We start from the raw sequence: 16,864 nt of genomic DNA on the forward strand, positions 1-16,864 counted from the left end.
CCAGGTCCAAAGCCAAACTTGAAGTCTCTTCCCGAATAGCAGCCCATCTTCCCTGGACTCCTGCCTCATTTCTCCCTGCTCCCAACACCAGAGAATTTTCCCCAGAGACCTTACCCAGGGTGCCTTATCTACTTGGCACAATTAAAACAGTCCATGACGGAGCCCTTGGTCCCACCCTCACCTCCAGTATCCTATCGTATTGGACAGTCTGGGCACCTGGGGTCCCTGGGGGGAATCGCAGAGCCTTGTGGCTGGAGCAGGGGAACGCAGTGACCACCTGAAACCATCGTCACCTTAGCTATGAATATAGGATGGAGTGTTCCATTTCCTTCACGGCCCCTGTGAAATCTGTTAACAGTAATTATGAAGTTATGGGGAATTCCCAGTCCTCCTAATTAGTGTTAATAGGGGCTGGGTGAGCTAGTCATGAGAAAATAGATGTCTTTGTTTGCGTTGTCGAAACTAGAGGGCTGCGTCCTGCCTTTAGGTGTGATTCAGCTATGTTCTCTTCTCTCCCCCCACCTCTTAGTCCTATACCTGGCACCATGAATGTACACATAGTGTACACACCCGCCAGCCATCGTATTCACTGTGCACACACACATACACACGTGCACACAGGTACACACACACACAACTGCAGCAGCCCAAGATTGCAAGTTGTGCTGCTGGGTTTGGATGCTGGATTAAGACATCATTTTGCAAAGCAGGCACCAAAGCCACACTCCCGGCCCTCCTTGGCAGTACCCTCAGTAGCCCCCACGCCCACGCCATACCCCCACCCCAGAGACCCCGCTGAGCCGGGCTCCCCAGATTAGACCGTATTAACAAACCATTACACGTTCCAATTAGCACGGCGAGTGAAGCTGGCTGGCTGAGCAGGGTAATAAGCTCTCCTCTCGCTGTTAACAGGTCAAGGCATATTTCCCCAGGAGGTAGGATTCCCCCCACCACCCCATCCCCCGTTCTCTGTTGTGAAAATGAGATCTGTGCGCAACTCCTCGCCATCTGGGTCTGGGGCCATTCTGGAGGAGGTTTCCTCTGGACCAAGCAGGAGAGAGACGATGAGTGAGGAGCTGAAACTAACTGTGCGCTGTTGAACCTGTGCGAGGATCTTCTACAGAGAACGGTGCTTTTTCAGCTGAGGTGTGGGTACCTGCAGCACCTGGGGTATTCCTCCCCAAGCCAGGGGCTGCACAGAGTCTCAGGACTAGCTCTGTGTATCCTAATGGAACATCAATGCCCTCAAAGATTTGGAAGATAATACCTTATCTTTATATTAAAACAACTGTGGATATACTTTGCTGTTGAATGAAAAAAATATATATATATGACATGAATATGTGAGGTGAAATAGGAGATTTACAGGCAATTTTGCTCTCCTACTTTCTTCTCTGGGCTGGGTCCCCTGATTGCCAGGTGTGTGTGGATAACAGGATTCCTTCCATAGCCTCTGAAAGAACTGAGGAGGGGAGAGTTTGTGAGATTCTAAGCCATAGCACAATGCTGTGTGATATTGGACAAATCACTATACCTCTCTGATCCTCCTGTCTCTAGGGAAACGGTTATAACACCACTTCAGGGCCAGCTTCAAAGGCATGCAACCTGGGCAGTGGCCCAGAACCCTGCACTTGGTTTAATGGTCTGCTGTTGCCATCTTGTAAGTCGTAATAACTTTTGAATGAGACACCCTCACTTTTACTGGGCCTCACAAATGATGTAACTGGTCCTGCGTCTTCTAATACTGTTTTAGCAAGAGTCAAATCAGAATCGTGTGAAAGAGGCCCACACAGAGATTTATTCCTCCTTGCCTCTCTTCCTTTTTTCCTTCCATCTTCAAACATCCATCGAGCACTCCTTCTGTGGCAGGCACTGTATCAGAAGCTGGGATTCAGCAATGAACCAGATAAACAAGGTTGCTGCCATCCTGCTTTCAAGGGAAAGGGACAGAAGACAAATAACTGAAAGAGAGCTTTGTTGGAGATAAGTGTCAACACGGGAATGGATGGTGACTGGCTGTTCTTGTTCAGTCGCTCAGTCACGTCCGACTCTTTGCGACCCCATGGACTGCAGCACGCCAGGCTTCCCCGTCCTTCACCATCTCCTGGAGTTTGCTTAAACTCTTGTCCATTGAGTCAGTGATGGTGACTGGGGAGAGGGACTATTTTAGGTTGTTGGGGAGCAGAGTTGGGAGTGGTCAGGGAAGATCTCCTTGCAGAATTTGATCAGAGACCTGAATGAAGTGAGGGAATACAATGTGTAGAATATCGGCAGGAGAGTCCCAGGCAGAAGGACCAGCGTGTGCAAAGGCCCTGAGGCACGTGTGTGCTTACCATATAGAAGAGACCGGGGTGACTGGAGCTGACTGGAGTGGGGTGAGGGAGGAGGGGGTAGCCTAAGATGAGCTTGGGGGGGGGTGCTTGTAAGCTGTTGTGAGGATGGGATGTGGTAAGTATCGGCCTGGCCAAAAAGTTCTTTTGAGTGTTTTGCATAATGGTAAGAAAAACCTGAACACACTTTTTGACTAACCCAATAAATGACCCAGGGGTAGAGGATTCCTTCACCAGTGCTGGTTGCTTCTGGTCCCCTACGATTAGTACATGGAGGCCAGAATGGCAGGGGGAAGGATGAAGTGTCCCCTGTCCCCTGGAAACTCGGGGACATGTTGTCCCTGGGCAGGGATGCGTGGCAGGCCCTCCGGTTTGGTGAGAGGTGATGATGCCTGCCTTAGATCTCTGCCTCCTCCCTGGGCCTCTGAGGCTCCATCTCTGACAAGCTGTGTGATCGAAAGGCCAACCCCCCAAAAAAACCAGGCCAACCCAAGGCACCCCAATGCCGTATGCACCAGAAGTGCCCCCAAGACGGCCATCGCGGTGCAGCTTCATAAGCCCTGTCCTCTTCCTCCAAATGAACTCCGAGATGGATGGCGTGGACGCCAGGCAGTGGGGCAGCCGGGCAGCCTCAGGCTCCAGGTCCCGTGGGCAGAGCTTTGGAAGCTGTCCTCTGCTGAGCGTGTGGGTAATCAGAGACCCTTCCTCCCTGCCAGTGGCCCCAGGGCAGAGGCCCAGAGCGTCTCTTCCTCCAGCCTCTGTGACCCTGGGGAAGGGATCCCATCTCCTCATCTGTAAATGAGGACACTAATAGTGATGTGAGGATCAAACGAGAGGGCAATCAAAGCGCATGGAACGTGGCAAGTAGTCATTCCCTGAGACCCTTTGGGAGTGGGGTGTCAGCCTGGGTGTCCCCTCTGAGACTCAGCAGCCAGCCACAGGTGACCTGGGAAGGGAACAGCAGAGGGTGAAACAACCTGAAGACTAACCCGTAATGCTGAGGCTCTTCAGGACGTGCTGTGTGACGGGGGGCAGGTCTGCAGAGCATGAAAAGGACGGACTCTAGGACCTCGGGGGCCCCCTCAAGGCTTGACCGTCTCTAAGATGGGAAAGTGATGGAGTCCTCCCTGAGACCCCATCCACCAAGACACCATTCCTCCCCATGTGAGGGCAGCAGACCGCAGGTCCCACATTTGCCCAGTGGCCCTTCAGGGCCAGGCCTGCAGGCTGAAGGCTCTGGCCATCAGTCTTTCTGCAGCAGGCCTGGGGTCCCCCTGCTATTACAGATGGGAGAGGGGCAGCGTCAGGCCTTTGTTACAAGCCCAGACTCTGGAGTCAGCCCTGCTGCTTTCTCACTGTGCATCCTCAAGTAAGTGGCTTAACCTCTCTGAGCCTTGGTTGTCACAGCTGAAAACTGGTGACAATAAAAGCATCTACGGAAGCCAGTGAGAACCGTGTCTGGCCCATGCAGCTCTGTGGACGTGCAACACGTCGTTATTCTTTCTCTCCTGGTGAACTGGTTCCACAGCTGAGGGCAGGGTCCCACCTTCCCAGGCCCTGGCTTCTCAGACCCCTGCTACCCTCTGGACCTCTGCCACTGCTGCCCCTGAGGACCAGTCCCTTCCGGAAGCAGCTGGGCAGATGTAACCTCGTGATGGGGACAAGATAACCTGGGAAGAAAGGACCTCTTTGGGTACCACTGATGAAGTTGAACAAAGGACCTCTAAATCCATATTTTGAAGGGACACTTGACCTTAAAAGGGTGTGAAGTAATGGAAAAGCAGCAGAGAGAAAGGCATAGGCCTGGGCTTTAGAACTCACACAGTTCAGCCCTAACCCTCTCTCCCACTGCTCTCTAATCCTTCAGGGACTTCATCCTAGTCTCCTCCTCCATGAACTAAGGATAGTTGCAAGGTGTCAGAAAGCTTCATTGGGACGTTTGTGAACATCTGTATTCTCCACCCAGCGCCAGACAATGTGTGTGGGCCTTCCCTGAGGCTCCACTCTGTACCAGGCCCTGTTCTAAGCACCTCCATATTTCCTTCATCCCAATTCGCCGGGAGGCACTGGTTGCCCCAGGGTGGAGCTTGGAGGTGGTTTATCCCCTCCCTGTTGCTTCACCTGGTTTATGGATCTAGGTTTTCCTTGCCTCCTATGGGAACACTGACCTTGGAAAGTCCAATATGAAGCCTCTACAGAAGAACCCGCCTGCCAACACAGGAGACATAAGAGGGTCAGGTTTGTTCCCTGGGTTGGGAGGATCCCCTGGAGGAGGGCATGGCGGCCCACTCCAGTATTCTCGCCCGGAGAACTCCATGGACAGAGGAGCCTGGCGGGCTACGGTCCATGGGTCACAAAAGAGTCGGACACGACTGAGGGACTGTGCACTCACGTACAGAAGATCCACTTCCCCACAGAGTTTCTTCTCCAATAACATCTACTGTTCAGAATTACACCCAGGAAGGGGCAATTGGTGGAGTAATGGCCTGAGACAAAATGCAGAACCATCTCACCAACACCTCCCTTATCTCCCGGCATAGCCCTGCTGCCTATGTCTGCCTGGACGTGACCCAGGTCTGCACAAGTGGTCAGGGCCCTCGGGGCCCTGAAATCACCTTCGAGGGGCTCAGAGGTGCTTGTTCAAGGTCACACGAGCACCTAGGGGTAGGCTCAGAGGGCAGCCCAGGACGGCCTCGTCCTATAGCCTGTTCTGTACTCCCGCCCCCTCCTCACCCCCACAGGGTCTCTGGGAAACCCCAGCTTGCCCCCTGAACTCTCTGAGTCTTCCTCTTCCTTAATTAGTGGGCAGCTGGGGGGAAATGAAACACCTGCCACGTTCTTCCTTTTCCCAGCAAGGAGGCTCCCCAGGCTCCCCGCTCCCAGCAGGGCCCCGGCAGTCCACAGGCTGCCTTGGGCAAGCAGGCTTACACGTGCAGAGCCTCTCAATTAAACGTGGCTGCCACCCGCTGGGGGTCACGGTCCCAGGGCAGGGCTAGGGGATTTCCGTCCAGGCCCCCAAGGAGGTGGGCTTTAAGAGGAAAGGGATCTAGCCACCATCAGCAGGTAGCCTTCCACCCCTGCAGGAAGTGGTCACAGTCTGTGTGTGTGTGTGTGTGTGTGTGCGTGCGCGCTTATGCGTTCAGACAGGGGAGAGCACAGACAGAGCAGAGAGATGGGACTCGAGATGGAGAGACAGAGGGAAGCCTGGTACCCAGGACCTGAGACAAAGTAAGAGGGGACTGGTCCAGCCACAGAGCTAGCTGGTGGCCCTGAAATCCCAAACGGGATTTGATTCCAGAACCCTGGACTTTTTATCCTCACCTCCTCTGGAGCTGTGGATCTGCCTGAGCCCCGCGCCTGTCTCCATCTAAGCCCAGCCCCGCGCTGCCTGCCTCTTCCTTCAGGGCTCCTAGGCACAGCTGGGATGATTTTTTATGGGGAGGAAAGAATGCAGGTCTCTCTGCCTCCTGCCTCCTCCTCTTCTCAGGCCCCAGCCCCGTCTTCCCTTGATTCATTTCCTCTCCGGATCTTCTCAAGCCAGCCAGGACTCTGTCATGATCCCTCTCCTTTCCCATTGCTTTCCCTCCAGAACTTGAACTCCAAATACCTGTAGTCATTCCTCTAATGGGAAGGGGTTGTGGCCCTCCCTAAATCAGGCCAGATGACTGGAATCGTTGCAGTTGGCCTGGGAAGACCGGATGTCTCTAATATTTACTACCGAGTGACTGTAAGTGGGGCAGTGGGCCTGGTGGGTGTGAGGCTTGGGTGGGGCTTGGCTCCATCTCCGGTGACAGCTCCGGGCCCCTGGGGAGTTGGAGGAGCCTTCCATGGGATGAAGGATGCTCAGAGGAGGAGCGGGCAGCCTCACCAGCCTGCCCTCAGCACAGGAAGATCGCTGTCTCGGGCGGGAGCGTGCCGTTTGCCTCTGGGTGGAGGAGCTTGTTGGGATCACCCAACTTTGAGAGGCCCCCACCCCGACGCTGTACATGGGCATCACTCAGCCAAGAGGGAGGTGAGCCAGGTGCTGTGTGGACCCCTCACCGACAGGCTGAGATCCAAGGAAGCTCAGAGGCTGAGATGAGAAGACAAAGCAAAAATGGTGGGACATTGACAGCACTTGGTATAGTTCGAGGAGCCGTGAAATCAGCAGCCTACATCTGGGCTGCAGCCCAGCTTCAATAGGGACTGTGTCATCTCCAGCAAGCTCCTTAACTTCTCTGGGCCACACTCACCATAAAATACTATAGTCATCTCTGCTCTGCTTTTGCCTCGCTGGACGGCTGTGAGGGTTAAGCAAGAACATAAATACAGGAGGGTTTTGGGAGCTGTAAAGCAGAGTATTGATGGGAAAAGTTGCATTGTGATTAATGTAAAAGCGAAAAGTGTTAGTAGCTCAGTCGTGTCCGACTCTTTGCAATTCCATGGACTGTAGCCCGCCAGGCACCTCTGTCCACGGAATTCTCCAGGCAAGAATACTGGAGTGGGTTGCCATTTCCTCCTCCAGAGTATCTTCCCCAGGGATCAAACCTGGGTCTCTTGCCTTCGCTGGCAGATTCTTTACCATCTAAAGCAGGAATTTGGTTAGATGTCAGGAGAACTTCCCTACTTAAGGAGGAGACATCAGAATGAGGTTATGGGATTTGTCCTCCTTCCTGAAGAGCTTTAAAAATAAGATCAGACCAGTTTGGCTGTTTAAAATAGTCTTGAGGTTGGCAGAGGCATTAGCCAAATGATTTTGGATGTCTTTTCCCTCTCCTGACACATAGTTAATTCAATCAGGAGGAAAGTGATCAGAGTCCACATCTCTGTGTGTGTATGTGCCTGTGTTTGTACCTATGTGTGTACCCACATTGGTCTATGGGTCTGTGTCTTATAATTTTGTCTTAGCGTGTGTCTGTGTGTCTCCAAGGCTATGTCTACATTGTTGTCTATGTGCCCATGTTTTATGTGTAGAGTAAGTTACTGAAGCCAAAAAACCTCAAGGTGACTCATCTTCATTACTGAATGGTTGGAAGAATTTCCTCCTGCCATGCTATCCATCTTGGGAGGACATGGACAAAGCATCAGGGTGAAAAGTGATTTTGAATTTGATTTTTATTTATTTGTTGTTGTTTTTGTCATACAACATTCTAAATTTGGGCTAAGAACTAGATGAAGGACACCGGCTCCGGAGTGTCCCGCTGAGGCCGGAATACAGGCTTCCCCACGTCCCTGTGATCTTGGGGTCTGACCGCCCCTCTCAAGCCCTCAGTTTCCACATCTGTACAATGGGGGCAATAACACCTCCCTCACAGGGCTGTTGTGAAGGCTGACTGCATTCGAGCCTGTAAAGTCCTTAGCACAGTGCCCAGACTATAGAAAGGGCTTTATATACGCCCCTCCTGTTACAGGCATTAGCTTTCAGCAGGATTTCCAGCCTGGCTCCCGACAGAGGTAGCAGAAAGAGCAGTGGCTGTGGAGCCACCTGGCCTCGGGTTCCAGGGTGCCTCTCAGCAGCTGTGTGGCCTTGGGTGAGTCACTTCACCTCTCTGATCCCCGTTCTCAGTTGTAAGTTGGGACCGATAACATACCTGCCTCATAGGATTATAGTGAGGCTCAAAGGAGAGAATGTAAGACTTTAACACAGCGTCCACTGCACTGCAGCACTTAAGAACAAAAAAAAATCTGCCTGCGACAGACAGCGTCCCCTGGGAGTCCCTCCCCTTCCATTACCTGCTCCCCTCCACCTGCTTACAGCTGCCTGGGCTTCTGTCTTATCCCATCAGACACCAGTTCAGTTCAGTCGCTCAGTCGTGTCTGACTCTCTGCAAGCCCATGGACTGCAGCACGCCAGGCCTCCCTGTCCATCTCCAACTCCCAGAGTTTACCCAAACTCAGTCGGTGATGCCATCCAATCATCTCATCCTCTGTCGTCCCTTTCTCCCGCCTTCAATCTTTCCCAGCATCAGGGTCTTTTCAAAGACCCCTGTGGTGGGGGTGCAGGAGCTGCCAGGGCTCCCCCACCCCCTTACCCCAGCTCAGACCTGTGCCCTTTCCCGCCCAGTTCCCAGGACCCCTTAATACCCGAGAAGCCATTAAATATTTAAATCCGGGCTGTGTGGCAGCCAGGTTGCCCCAGCAACAGTCCTGCATATTTTGGGATGGATTACCAAGTCTTTCAAAGGGTCTCCCGCTGCTCTGGCCCGAAGGGGGATGAAATGTGGGAAGGGAGAACTGTCAGAGGGAGGGCGGGCTGGGGGCTCTGGAGCCCCACTGAGACTTACAGAGACCGTCATCGTGGGAATCAGCCGGAGGACTGGAGGGTCAGAGACAGGGCAGGATTCTCCCCGGTTTTCCAGAGTCTGGACTTGAATCCAGGCCTCACACCTGCCAGCTTGTTCTCTTTACTTGTTTCCACCTTGTGTGCGTGTTGTCTGGATTGGGGTCTGCACCCCAGTTCTGCCTCTCCAGCTAGACCACTGTGGGAACCTTACCTTCTCTGGGCCTCCATGTGCTGCTGGGGATAATTCACTCATTTCAGATGATGTTGGAACATTGTTCAGCACGGCTCCTGGCCCACGTGAAGCAGGAGCAGTCATTATGTTGATGATATTCCATCCCGGGGCTTCCCTGGTGGCTCAGCAGTAAAGAATCTGCCTGCCAATGCAGGAGAAGCAGGTTCAATCCCTGGGTCAGGAAGATCCCCGGAGGAGGAAGTGGCAGCTCACTCCAGTATTCTTACCTGGTAAATCTTATGGACAGAGGAGCCTGGCAAGTTATGGTCCATGGGGTCGCAAAGAATCAGATACGACTTAGCGACTGAACAACAGCCACCCCTGTTGCGCTAAGGGGACTCCAAGGAAGTGGGAGACACAGCCCCAGCCACCAAAGGCTTATATCTCATGGGAAGTTCTGCCAGCAGTGGTAAATTCTGAGGACACGTCCAGTGTCTCCTGTCCCCTCCAATCCCAGTGTGAGTCTGCCTGGGAGTTGTCTGGGATGCATTTTGAGACCAGCCCCCAGCATACGGCAGGGAGCACCCAGGCTGGGAGCCGGGGCTGTGCCTCCAGCCGTGACTCTGCCGTGTGTCCTTGGGCAAGTCCCTTCCCCTCTGGATGCCAGTCTCCTCGGCTGTGGGATGAGGGTGACTCTGAGTCACTTTCCGGGGCAGCCCCCTTTCCCGCTGGCATGGAGGCACCAGCCACCCATAAAGGTGGCCCATTCCCCACCCCACCTTATCCTGTGATGCCCTTTTAGGAAGTAAGCCTGAGGGGATGAGGCCAGCCCTTCTAGTCCATGTGACCTCCACATGGACTCTGCTCTCTAGTCCTCAAAGCACCTGCTTTCCTGTATTTTCTCCCCTCTTAAACCCCACTGCTGCCTCCCACCCCAGCCCCAGGCTCTCTCCAAAGGCAGGAGGATTTCCAGAGAATTAATATCTCTGTTCCAGAAGCTCCAGACACGTGCTGGCTCGTCCCAGTCAGAGGCCAGTGGTGCGGAATCCTTGCCTGCTTCTCCGTGAAGGGGAGGGTGGGCGAGTGGGAGGCCCAGAGGAGGCCAGGAGCCACGTGCTGGATGCTGGGTTATGTCAGGGAACCTGGGCTGCGGCTGTCCATGGTGATGGAGGAGGGACGCTGGGCATCGAACCGGCAGACGGCCATTGGCTGGTTGCACTGATACCCTTCTAGATTTGGGGAGCATGATTTTCAGCCGGCCTGGGGCCCCAGCATCCTGGATAGACCTCGGCTGGGGGGATCTCACCTTGAGGTCTTTGAACCCAACAGTGTAGACCCCTCCAGGGATGGATCGAAAGGAAAGGCCTATGCGAGGCCCCTCCTGGAGCCCACAGAATCCAAATCTCAGGGCTGGAACCTGGAAGTTCGAGGGCTTATTAACAAATTCCCCAGGGGCTTCTCAGACAGGCTGGCTCCCTGGCCGCCCCCTCCACCCCAGCTGGCTGGGTCTGCCCTGGGCGGGAAGGCGGCCACATTCAGCTACAGAAAGCTTAGGATTCTGATCCTTCCATCCCACCCCCTCCACCTCTCCCCTGCCCCTGTAGTCCCATCTGCTCCTGCTATAAACTTGCTGCCCCTCTGCTGGGGGCAGGGGCTGAGGAGAGAGGACATCCTCTCTCTGGGGGTGGGGCTGGGGCGCTGGGGGGATGGAGATCAGAAGTAACAAAGTGGATTAATGAGCTACAGACGGGGAGGGCGTCACCATCAGGGATGATCTATGTCTCAGGCAAGAGTTCCCATTCCAGGGTCCACGGATCACACGGAACTCAAGAAACTGGCAAGCCTGGGAGGAAAAATTCTCTCTTTACTTTGACTAACATTTACCTGACCTTGAGCATATCCTCTTACTCCTGTTGATGTTCAGTCACTAAGTCATGTCCAGCTCTTTGTGACCCCATGGACTGCAGCACACCAGGCTTCCCTGTCCTTCACCGTCTCCCGGAGTTTGCTCAAACTCACGTCCATTGAGTCGGTGACGCCATCCGACCATCTCGTCCTCTGTGAGCACAGGCAACAAGCTGTAGTATTGTTAGCTGTACTTGTAATATTGCCATCGATGGGTGGAAGCGGATATTTTCACATCGCCCCCAAACTGTGGCAGATCTTTTGAAATTACAAGAGCCGTCAAATCTATCACTAGGTCTTGAATTTAATGAGTTAATAAAGAAGTATTTGTGTATTACAAACATTTTGAAAATATTTCGATAACATTATTTAATATAATTGGGTTAATCCCATGTATCTTATTTTACGTAGGGGTGGGGGAAAGGAGCTTAACTTTCGATCAGGCCGGGGGAATCCCTAGGGGAGGCTGCTCACTGTCTCTGAGCCCGGTTCAATCACAGGTCAGTGGGGGAGCAGAGCCGCTTCCTAGGACTCTTGAGAGGATCTGTATGCTGTTAGTTCAAGGCCAGATAGATACACAGTAAGAGTTCACTAGATGCAAGCTCTGGGTAGCATAAAGTTTAACACAAGCTTCCAGGAGGTGCCCTGGAGAATAAGGAGACTCAAGAGGTGTAACCAGAAGCCACCCTTGAACCAGGCTGGGCAGGGAGAACCCACATGGGGAAGAAGGCTGCCAGACCTGGGGTCACAATGATACTTCCCAGCACCTCGTCCCACAGAGCTGTAGGTTTACCCCCAAAGACCTGCTGCTGCTGCTAAGTCACTTCAGTCGTGGCTGCCTCTGTGCGACCCCATAGACGGCAGCCCACCAGGCTCCCCTGTCCCCAGGATTCTCCAGGCAAGAACACTGGAGTGGGTTGCCATTTCCTTCTCCAATGCATGAAAGTGAAAAGTGAAAGTGAAGTCGCTCAGTCGTGTCCAACTCTTAGCAACCCCATGGACTGCAGCCTACCAGGCTCCTCTGTCCATGGGATTTTCCAGGCAAGAGTACTGGAGTGGGGTGCCATTGCCTTCTCTGCCAAAGACCTGCAGTGCTCACTAAATGAAGAATGAATGAAAGAAGGTGTTTTCTGATGTAAATTACCACAAGAATAATGTGTGTCTGGGAGAGAGTTTGTTCTTTGCCCATCCAGGCGGGCCCTGGGGTAGACGCTCTCTGAATTCCATGAAAGCAGCCAAGCTGGCTACCAGCCTTTGGTGGAGGGTGCAGGGCCTTCCCAGAGGCCTTTGCACATGGGTCGTCTCAAGGGCAAAGGCAGAAAGATGGAGCCAATGCCCCGTCCCAGGAACTGTCATAGACGAGCGCCTTCTGTGGTTCTGAGTCCAGTTCAGGTCCGTGGGGCAGGGGACAAGGATTGTAGCAAGGGTCACTCTGGGGACTGACTACCCAAAGTCCCCGGGCCACACCTCTGGAGGATGACCAGGGCAGAAGGACAGGAATCCTGCTTTGTTGCCCAGCAATTTCTCCAACCTTAGGCCAGGGGTCTCATCTCTCCGAGCCTCAGTTTCCTCTTTTATAAAGCAGGAGTGCCTATCTCCTGGGTGATTGAGAAATAATGTGTGTAAAATGCTCTCCAAAGTCAAAATAAATTAAGATGTTAGTCTCAGGAGGCTGCCTTGAGTGGTGGGAAGAGTGTGAGTGCTGCTAAGTATCTTCAGTCGTGTCTGACTCTTTGCGACCCCATGGACTGCAGCCTGCCAGTCTGTGGGATTCTCCAGGCAAGAATACTGGAGTGAGTTGCCATTTCCTTCTCCAGGGAATCTTCCCGATCCAGGGACTGAACCCCGTCTCTTACATTTCTTGCATCAGCAGGCGGCTTCTTTACCACTAGCGCCACCTGGGAAGCCCCAGGTGGGCAGAGCACAGGGCTTAAAATCAGGAGTTCCTAGTTCTGACCCTGCTGTGTGACTTTGGACCAGACCCTGCCCTTCTCTGGGCCTCAGCATCCCCCAGTGTGAAAAGAGAAAGTTGGAGTCAGACCTCACTAAGGCGTCCTTCCCTGAAGATCCTCCGATGGCAGAGGCGAGGGCCCGTGGCAGGAACACGCAGTGCCCAGAGCTGGTTCAGCTCCCGGATCAGAGACTGTGCTTTCCAAGACTCTGCAGCCACTCTGCTTCCTCGACATTCAAGATTCAGTGAGTGTGGGCCCGGGGAAGGCTGTCACTTAGGATCTGCTGCATCTACCACAGGCTCTGCCTCCAGGAGCCTAATTAGATGTTATCCCCCATCAGCTGTGTCCATGTCCCCACGTCTGTGCCATTCATCAGGCACGCCAGGATTGGGGGCCAATTGCTTGTTTATGAGACCGTCTGTCTTGAGATGAAGCGCAGCAAGCACCGCCAGTGAGCAGATAAGTTCCTCCCCCCTCGGCTTGGAACCTGACGACAAGCATCGTCGATGTTCCCGCAAGTCTCAGCCCCAAGCCCTTACTTTTTTTTTTCTTTTTTGGCCAGACCGCTCAGCACATGGGCTCTTGTTCCCTAATCAGGAATTAAACCCGTGGCCCGAAGGGCGGAGTCTTAACCATTGGACTGCCAGGGAAATACTGCCTTGCTTTTTTTGTTTGTTTTTTCTAAGCCTCAGTCCCTTGTCCCGAAGAAGGAACACAGGGGTCCTAGAGTCAGGCAGACTGGGGTCAGTTCTGGCTCTAAGGGCTTTCCGAGCCCCTTCGGGCCTTAGTTTCCTCTTCTGTGAAAGGGAACAATGGCAATTCATCTAATTTGCAGATCTCTTTGGAGGATCAAGTAAGGTCATTATAGGAAAATGCCCAGAACGCAATGCCCTGCAGCATCACTGAGGCTCAAAAATGCTGGTCCCTGCCAACAAAAATGTGTGTCCTCCCCTCACACAGGCCCCCCAGGCTTCTAGGCTGCCCCTGTCACACCCCCTGTCACCTTCTAAGGCGGTCAGTGCTCATTTCCCTTCCTGCCCAGCTCGGGGTCAGTGTGGCTGTTAACAGTTCTGAGTACCAGGTTATGAATTCTCAGTGGACTGGAGTCCTTGAGGGAGGGAAGCCGCTGGCCTCCGTGCCTTGAACCCAGCCCAGTGCTGGCATAAACACCCAGGAAGGAAGGAATGCTAAAGTGCTTTTACCGACACTACCTCTTTGAATCCACGCACTGACCCTGGGAGTTAGATGTGAGAATGCCCATCTCAGAGGTGAAGCCATGGAGGCTCAGGTGATGAGGAGGCTGGCCCAGGCCTCCCAGCTTGTTGGCGGCAAGGGCACTGGTTGAGACCCAGGTGAGGCTGGTCCCCTGGGACTCCCAGACCACAGGGCCCTCGCCTGGCAGGAGCGAATACAAGACATTTCTTGGCTCCCAAAGCAGGTCTACCTTTGCTTCCTCTGATGGGGGTTTTGCCCTGTCTGTCCACGTGCTTTCTCTTCTCTCTCTCCTGAAAGCACGCCCGGGGTGGGGGCTAGAGGCGGTGAAAGTAAAAGCAGTGATTTATGAACTGAGCTGTTCTTCTTCATCAAAGAACCGCTCCTGGGCCTGCTCTGTGCAGATGGAACCGAGTGGCCATCTGGGGGCAGTGGGAGAGGCAAGATGAATAAAGCTGTCTGGCCCAGGCCGGCGCCTGCAGAGGAGAACCCGGCAGGGCCATGTGACCTCGTCCCATGTCTGCCCCTCTCTGGGCCTCGGGGCTCCCATCTGTCACGGATGGCAGGACGGGGTCATCCCCCAGAGGCCTGCAGCTGGCACGAGGGAGGATGCTAGCCGGTCCCTGGGACGCGCTCGCCTGGTTGCCTGACTCTGGGCTGACAGCACTGGGTTAGAAACTTTGGAGACTGAGGCATCGCACTCCTTCTTTCTGGCTAGCCATGTCCATGGACCTTATCGGAAGTTCTGGTTTGGAGTCTAGCAGACTTAGGCTTGATTCATGGCCAGGTCTTACGAAACATGTGATTAAAATCCAGGCCAGTTAATTATATTCTCTGAGCCTCAGTTCCCTCATCTGTTAAATGAGTTAACAATGATACCCATTTCCTAGGTGAAGATTAAATAAAAGAATGTGGGAGAAATGCTTAGCAGAGTCTGATATATGGTAAATGCTCAATACCACCAGTTATTATGAGGTTCAGTTATCACAAAGTTGGAGCAACTAATTTGACTTTAGGGCCACTAAGAGGAAAGATAGATATATAGATAGATACACACACACACACACACACACACACACACACACACATATATATGTCCCTCCTGACCAAGTCAGATGTCCGTGGTCTGCCCCACGCCCACCTCCATTGATAACTGGTGAACATGGTCTGGGCATCCACCTATTTTCAATATATGAGGGTGCTGATAATAATAACTCCTCATAGGAGCAGTGCTTTGCAGTTTTCCAAGTGCTTTCACAATATATCACTTCATGTCATGTGCCTCACTGCACGAATTCTTACAACCACCTCTGGCTTCAAAGTTGAGAATCGCAGTTTTCAGAGGAGAACCTAGCATCTCAGGGAGGGCGGTGACTTTCTGAAGGCCTCCAGGGAGCTGGCCGGGGCAGGGGCCGTCCCAGGCTGTGCAGAGGCACTGGTGATGGCTGAGCGTGGCGGGCATCTCCCAGGCCATCCTTTCCCAGCTTCCCCTTAGGGCAGATCTCTGCTGTGTCAAAAAACAGTTGGGGAGGGGGCATCCTGGCAAAGAGGAGGGCAGAAGATGTCAGAGATTCACATGGAGTTCAGCACCTCCTCCCTTCCCCTGGGGTGGGGGGGCTTCTGCATCACCCAGCCCTTCATCCCAGCCTCAGTGTCCAGAGGAAGGTGGGTCACATCACATCCAGGACAGCTACCAGCCTGAGATGCTGGGCAGAGAATGGTGATATTGGCATGCAGGCTAGGATGGGGCAGGAGAAGGACAGGGATAAGAGAAAACTATGACCCCCTCCTGCTTCCCTGAGCCCTGGGGTCAGGCGTGGGATGTAGTCCCTGAACTAGACTCTCGAGCTCCCCTTCCGAAGGCTGCAGAAACCTGAGTTTTAAGAAGGAACTGAAGTTGGCTTCATCTTGCCCAGGAAGCCACCCTTGGACAGTTCCAGCCCAAATGTCCTTGGCCCTCGCCTAGACCTGTGGGTTTTTCACTGCAGATGTCCACCTGGGTAGCAGGGTCCTACCTGGTAGAGACAGTGTCCTCCCTTCCCCACAACCCCCAGGGCCAGTTTCAGGGGATCCCTCACTGTTCAGATGGGACTGGGCTTCTAGCCTCTTCCCTACCCCTGCCCCCAACACAGATATTCTACCATCTTGCCTGAAGTTTCTAGGAGAAAGAGCCTAGAAATCTCAGGAGGATACTCAGCTTTGCCACTTAAATTTCTAAGGCTCAGCATCCTTCTATAAAATGGGGCAATAGTCCACCTTCCAAGGCCGTCATGAGGATTCACCATAATTACATGGGTGGATGCACAGCCCTTTCCACGAAAGCTAGTTTTGATTCTGACTCCTGGGTGTGGATTCCTGGTCCATAACTTGCTAGCTGTGTGATGCTGGACAAGTCGCTTCCTTCTCCAGATCTCAGTTTCCATTGTAAAATGAGGGTGATGGTATGTCTACTTCCTAGGCTTGTTCTTGGCATCTAATGAGCTCATGTATGTAAGTGTGTAGCCCAAAGCCATGCAGCAGATACCAAGGCAAGTGGCTGAAGAACTTTCCACGTGTTTAGGTTCAGGGCAGACTACCAGCTTCCAGGGCCTCCGAGAGCTCGCAGGAGGGAGGCCCCTTCTCCTGCCTTCCTTCCCATCTGCCCATCCCCACCTCTACACTCCCTCCAAACTTACTCCCCTGCACCACCCCCTCCCCAACTGAAAGCTCCCCAACTGCCCCCAGTGGAGTTACTCCAGGGGAGAGTTTGTCGCCCTTCCTGTGGTCCTCAGCCCTATTGACATCCCTTCCCTTGGCCCCTCCAATCTCTGACCCCGACCACCACCCAAGTGTGAGTTCATGCTTATTTGCATCTCTGTTCCCTAACACAGCACCCAGCGCAGAGTAGATGGGTGGATGGGTAGATGGATGGAGGGATAAATGGAGAGAGGGAGGGATGTATTGTGTTGGCCAGAAAGTTCATCCAGGTTTTTCCATAACATCTTATGGCCAACCTAGTATATGGATGAATGGATGGCTGGACAGAGAGGAA

General features: G+C 53.4%; 1 protein-coding gene across 2 annotated transcripts in view; it reads left to right on the top strand.

The window, feature by feature from the left end:
* The window catches only part of TSPAN18 (tetraspanin 18), a 199,406-nt gene that overhangs the window by 150,865 nt on the left and 31,677 nt on the right, over positions 1-16,864 (top strand). The gene's annotated exons all lie outside the window — the stretch shown is intronic.

Source organism: Cervus canadensis, chromosome 11, assembly GCF_019320065.1.
Source record: "Cervus canadensis isolate Bull #8, Minnesota chromosome 11, ASM1932006v1, whole genome shotgun sequence".
Lineage (NCBI taxonomy): Eukaryota > Metazoa > Chordata > Mammalia > Artiodactyla > Cervidae > Cervus > Cervus canadensis.